This window comes from Rosa chinensis, chromosome 2 (genome assembly GCF_002994745.2).
Source record: "Rosa chinensis cultivar Old Blush chromosome 2, RchiOBHm-V2, whole genome shotgun sequence".
NCBI classification, from domain to species: domain Eukaryota; kingdom Viridiplantae; phylum Streptophyta; class Magnoliopsida; order Rosales; family Rosaceae; genus Rosa; species Rosa chinensis.
This window is the reverse complement of record NC_037089.1, coordinates 22,213,798-22,219,331: the sequence shown is the minus strand read 5'-3', so window position 1 is coordinate 22,219,331 and position 5,534 is coordinate 22,213,798. Positions and strand designations below refer to the sequence as shown.

Genomic DNA, 5,534 nt, shown 5'->3' with positions numbered 1-5,534 from the left:
TTCCCTAATCTCTATTACTCATGCACTCAGTCACGACTTTCAAAGAAAGACCTCCATCTTTCTTCCTTCACTTTTACTACTGCTGCACTGCTAGTGCCATGCACAAAGCCATTTCGGCTGCTTTCCTGCTTAGCTCTTGCAGTGATAATTTTCTGAGGAAATAGAAAAAAAAATTATAAGCGATAAAATTTCATCACAAATACTTCCCATACTATTAACCAAAAAAAAAAAAAAACATTTCCTGTACTGACATGGTGAAATCCCTAAAGCTAGGCTTATCCATAAATACTCATCTGATTAATTACCTACTCATTTGATTACCTACCTATTACTGATTGATGATTGGGTTGTGATTTTTCACATGTACCTGAAATTGACTCAACATAACAAAAGCAAAAGTCTAAACGAAAAATTGCATGTTTGAGATGGAATTGTAGTCATTTGTTTATAAAAATGGATCAAAATTATTTTGCTGGCATTTGCATATGATCCCAAATTCCCAAAGGTTAAGAGTAATTACTTTAATCTTTAGAATTTCAGTTTCAATCCCTTCATTTATAATATAGGATAAGAGTAAGGGTGATTCTAGTTGGACATTTAAATTTGATATTTGGACCTCTAATTTTTTTTAGTTAATAATTGACTTTGTCAACTTATATGAAAAGACAAATAAGGATAAAGAGAGAAAAATGAAAAATGAAATAAGTAAATAAATAAATACTCTTCTTACCTCCTCCAACCAAAAATAACATTCAATAAACCACTAGGTTGTGGTAGGGTGGCCGAAGGTCCCAGTCTGGAACCCTCAGGTCTGGCTTTCGAATCCCCACTCCCACACCTAGTGGCCAGCATGTTCGAGGGGCATTAGAGTTCGTGCGTCTGTGTCGGGAGATTAGTCTGGCTATGCTGGGATACTTCCGAACTGACTGGGTGGGTGTTACTAACTTGCTAACGTAACCGAGGTAGCTTGCTATCTCACCTCTAATAAAAAAATAAAAATAATAACATTCAATAAAAAAAAAAAAAAAAATCCAGATATTTCATTATATTGCCTATATAGTTTTATAATTTACTTAAAACAATTAAGTAAAAATAATAATTTCCATACATGGCCTATCATTTATTACAAAGGTAAATTCAAAACAATCTGATTTGGAATTTTCTTAAACTAAATTAATTGAATATTATGATATAGTTATTACTCAATCTTCCAACCCAATACCCTTGAAATCATTCTTTTAGCAAATTCAAAGGGGTTCCAACAACATATCAAGATCGAGAACCAACCATTAATTTTGGTGGAGGAGAGACATACTCATAATAGAGCAATGTCATGTGATTTTGATTCATTTTTCTTCTCGTGGTTGAAGATAGAGATAAAAAGTAGAATAACAGATTGTTGTATGTCATGTTCAATTGCATTTTTGTAAAAATAAAGAGGTCTACTTAGCTTTTTAAATATTCTAAAAAGTAAATTAGAGGTGTATTAAGTATGGGAGGTCCAAATAGCAAATTTGGAGGTCCAACTAGAACCACCCTAAGAGTATGGCTCTAGTGGTTAAGAATAATTACTTCCCCATGAAATGTGGGTCTCGACTCTCAATCAATGTAGGGTAAAAGTTATCAATAGTCCTTGTGGTTTGGAGTGATGCTCAAAATTAACCTTGTGGTTTAAAAATATTTTATTTTACCCCTGTGGTTTGCGAAACTAATTAATATTGGTCCAAATGCTATTTTTGACAAAAACCTCTCATGTGCAAGGATAAATTTTTCATTTCAATTTAAAATAGTAAAAGAAATTAAATTAAATATTATTTGAAAAAATGAAATTAAAAAAATAGGAGGTTGTGGAATTCTGGTTTTTATTTATTTTCAATTTCATTTCCTATAAAATTTCTAATTTATTTCTTTTCGTTTTATTTTTTATTTTTATTGAGATGACAAACTTATCCTTATATATGACTTGCACTTGGCTAAGTTTTTCTCAAAATTAGCTTTTGGACAAACTTTGATCAATTTCTCAAATCACAAGGGTAAAATTAAACATTTTGAAACCACAAGGTTAATATTGAGTATCACCCCAAATCACATGGACCATTTCTAACTTTTACCCATCAATGTAATGCTTTCTTGGTCACTATACTTCCACACGTTTCCGGCCTTAATTATATATTGAAGACTTTTGTAAATTTGCACTTACCTTAGACGTGGAAAGTATTTTTTGTAGGTCTTTTTTCTTTTCTTAAACTGCAACTTGACGAAATTAGGCAACAGTTGCAACATTTAAACATTTCAAAGATGAACTAGCAAAAGAACTCACTAATATGTAACATAAAGTTGGAGTGTGACCAAAGCAGAGAGGACCAAGTGATTTTCACAATCTAAACCAATGTAAAAATCCCAAAGAAAATGAGTAATGGGCTATTTAAGTAAAGCCCAAAACGAAATAAATATTGGAGGCCCATATATTGTTTTAAACACCAGCCAAAGTGCTCAACTAGTAGGCTTGAGCCAGAATTTGGAGAAACTACATAAAATCACATTGAAAATGTCCAAGAGCCCATAGTAGTAATCATAAGATGATTAAAAGGTATAAGACCTTGGTTGGCTTCTTGATGTTCCAGCTCAGCACGAGAAGGCCAGATGTAATGTAGTTCAAAGATTACATGCATGAACTGTTGACTTCATATCATAGATTGATATTTAACATGTATTACATAGGAAACCCAAAATCATTTTCACTTTCGTAATAAGAGTAAACATGAAAATAAACTACATCCCATTAAATTCATCCCAAGCAAGGTTCTTAGCTATAGAGCAAACACTCAATATATTCATACATCGATTGTACATTAACTGACACACTTGTCACGTTATTCACATCCACACGGGTGCAATTGCAGCAAATTAAGCTCTTAATTGATCCGAGCCCTTATTTCAAATTCTACATCACGCACTTACCAAATGAGACCTACAAGAGTAAATTGGCCGGAGAAGATTGGAACCGAACTTTCTGTCAAAATTCGATTAATATGGAGAATTCAAGGTGTTTGTAACATCAATGACAAAGCGGTAGTTAACATCAGCCTTACTAACTCTTTCAAGAGCAGTGTTCACGTAATCCATTGGAAGACTTCAACATCAGCTGTGATGTTATGCTTTGCTGCAAAATCTACCATCTCTTGAGTCTCTTTCATTCCCCCAATTGCACTACCAGCAATTAACTTCCTTCCTATTAAATAGTCACATTTACATCAAATTGAGTTTTTGTTTCTTAATTAGAGTGATAATTAATTTGAAGGAATCGCAAAAAAGGGAAGAAAAAAAAAATTAAATTAACTTACCCAAGATTAAAGGAATCATTGGTAGTTCAAATTTCAAAAGGTTGGAGCGGAGCACCCACCACAATTAACTTTCCATCCATCTTCAACAAGTCTATCAATGGCAAGAGAGAATGAGGGGCTGAAACTGTGTCGATGATACCGTCCATTTTATCCATAGCAGCCTATTTACACGCATGTTATTTATTCATATATGAAAGTACATATGCAAATGAAAATTTCTTAACAAACAGCAAGTCGGATAACATATACAGTATGTCAGATAGATTTATCGATTTAGAGTAATAGAACATTAATTAACCCTATGCCTATATAGTGCATTGTAGTGCTTCATTTACCTGCAACTGCTCTTGGTCGCGACTGATCAGAAAATCGTCACACCAAGTTGTTCTATTGCTTCCTTCTTCTTATTGGGGGAGGTACTTATCACAGTCACTTTTACTCCCACAGCCTTGGCAAACTTAAAAGCCAGGATGACCTAGGCCACCAAGCACTGGCGGATCTACATAAATCATGGGGTGAGCTCAAGCCTGCCCGAAAATTTTGAAGGAAAAAAAATTCTATATATAGTGTCAACAAAATGTTGTCGTCTTGATGTTAAAGCCCACCCGAAAATAATTAGGAATAGGTTTTCAGTCTCCTCTCTGTCATTTTCATCACTAATCAGCGATTGAGTCATCATTTCTTCTTCACTTAGGTTTCTCACTCTCGTTATCATAGCCAGTAAGCCACTGCTAGCTTGTTCTCTCTCCAAATACTCTCGCCTCCTGACGTCCGTTGACGACAATACAGAATGATATTTCTTACATTTGTGCATAGTTGTACCCAAAAAAATTTTGGGTGAAAATATTTGGCGCACCCCAAATTCAAATCCTAAATCCATCACTGCCACCAAGTGCTTACCATGCTCAAAAAGTCCAAAGTGTTTCGTAGGGCTGTACACCGTAATCCCAGTACATAGCAAAGGTGCAACACCTTCCAATGACAATCAAGTTATCTGGAATTCGAACTGCGAAATGCTCCTCGACTACTAGTTTGTCGGAGTACTATCCCCCAAAAGTTCTGGATCCGTCGTGGTAGTGTTTGTTATAGGTCCATACCATATTGGGGCAGTAACTTTCCAAGTCTCGTGTGCGGTTATTGCACGAACCACATGAAACCACCATGCACCCCACTCCGGCTATGTCTCCTACTTTGAATTTCGTGACGTTGCTTCCGACTTCGGTCACTTCTCCGACGATCTCATGTCTATACAAAATCATGATGAAAAGTACGTAAATATTACGTGTTTCTTATTTGTTAGAAATAATTAACCTCCGGATTCTGGAGTATGGTCATGTTCCAATAAATGAATTACTATTAGCTAGCTAGGACAAGTTACCCTGGGACGATGGGATACCGATAGATGGTCATTCCAACTTCGTCCTTTGCAAGGTTAAGGTCTGAGTGGCAAATACCACAGTAGAGTATCTTCATGCTGATATCATTACTTCCAGTAGTCCTGCAAAATTAATTACGTAACATTAAAAGCCGAACAACAATATGAGCATCGAAGAAGCCTAGCTATAAATTGAGATCATTGAAGAAATATGAAGAAGATCGAGATCAAATGTAAATGCGCGTACGTACTTCCTGGTGAAGTGGAAGGGAGAGAGAATTCCTGAGGAATCTCTAGCAGCCCATTCATATGCCTGCACTCCCTCTGCAGATGATAAAATTGTTTCACTCATTTTCTTTTCAAATGTGTAGAAGAGGCAATCAGTGAGATATATAGCAACAGATCAGTGATAGTGGAATAGTTGTAATTAATGAGAGAGAATTTGATCAGTCGACAGACTATATATGCCGTTATATATAGCAAATGGTTTGGAGTAACATGCAAGAATTGATCAATTGGTGGATGTATAAATATAAACGAATGGTAAAATATTTTAGAGTCCTCTGCAAGCAAGAGAAAAATCAAGAAAGAAAAGTCTGAAGCAAGAGAAAAATCAGAAAATACGGTGTCAAGAAAAGTCTGTAGGAGGTGACCGCTAAGATGGGTTTATTCATGAACAAACTACATATACCCCCTTGATAGGATTTTGAAATACAAAAAACTCCACAACATTTGGTCTTGAACATTTAAGGACAAAAGTTTACATTAAGGACAATTTGTCTTTATGTTGTATTTTGTTTCCTTCTCTTTATTCC

At 35.1% G+C, this 5,534-nt stretch overlaps 1 pseudogene; it reads right to left on the bottom strand.

Annotated features, from left to right (window-relative positions):
• Positions 1-3,027: 3,027 nt before the first annotated feature.
• On the bottom strand, positions 3,028-5,071 carry LOC112183913 (annotated as a pseudogene).
• Positions 5,072-5,534: the final 463 nt, after the last annotated feature.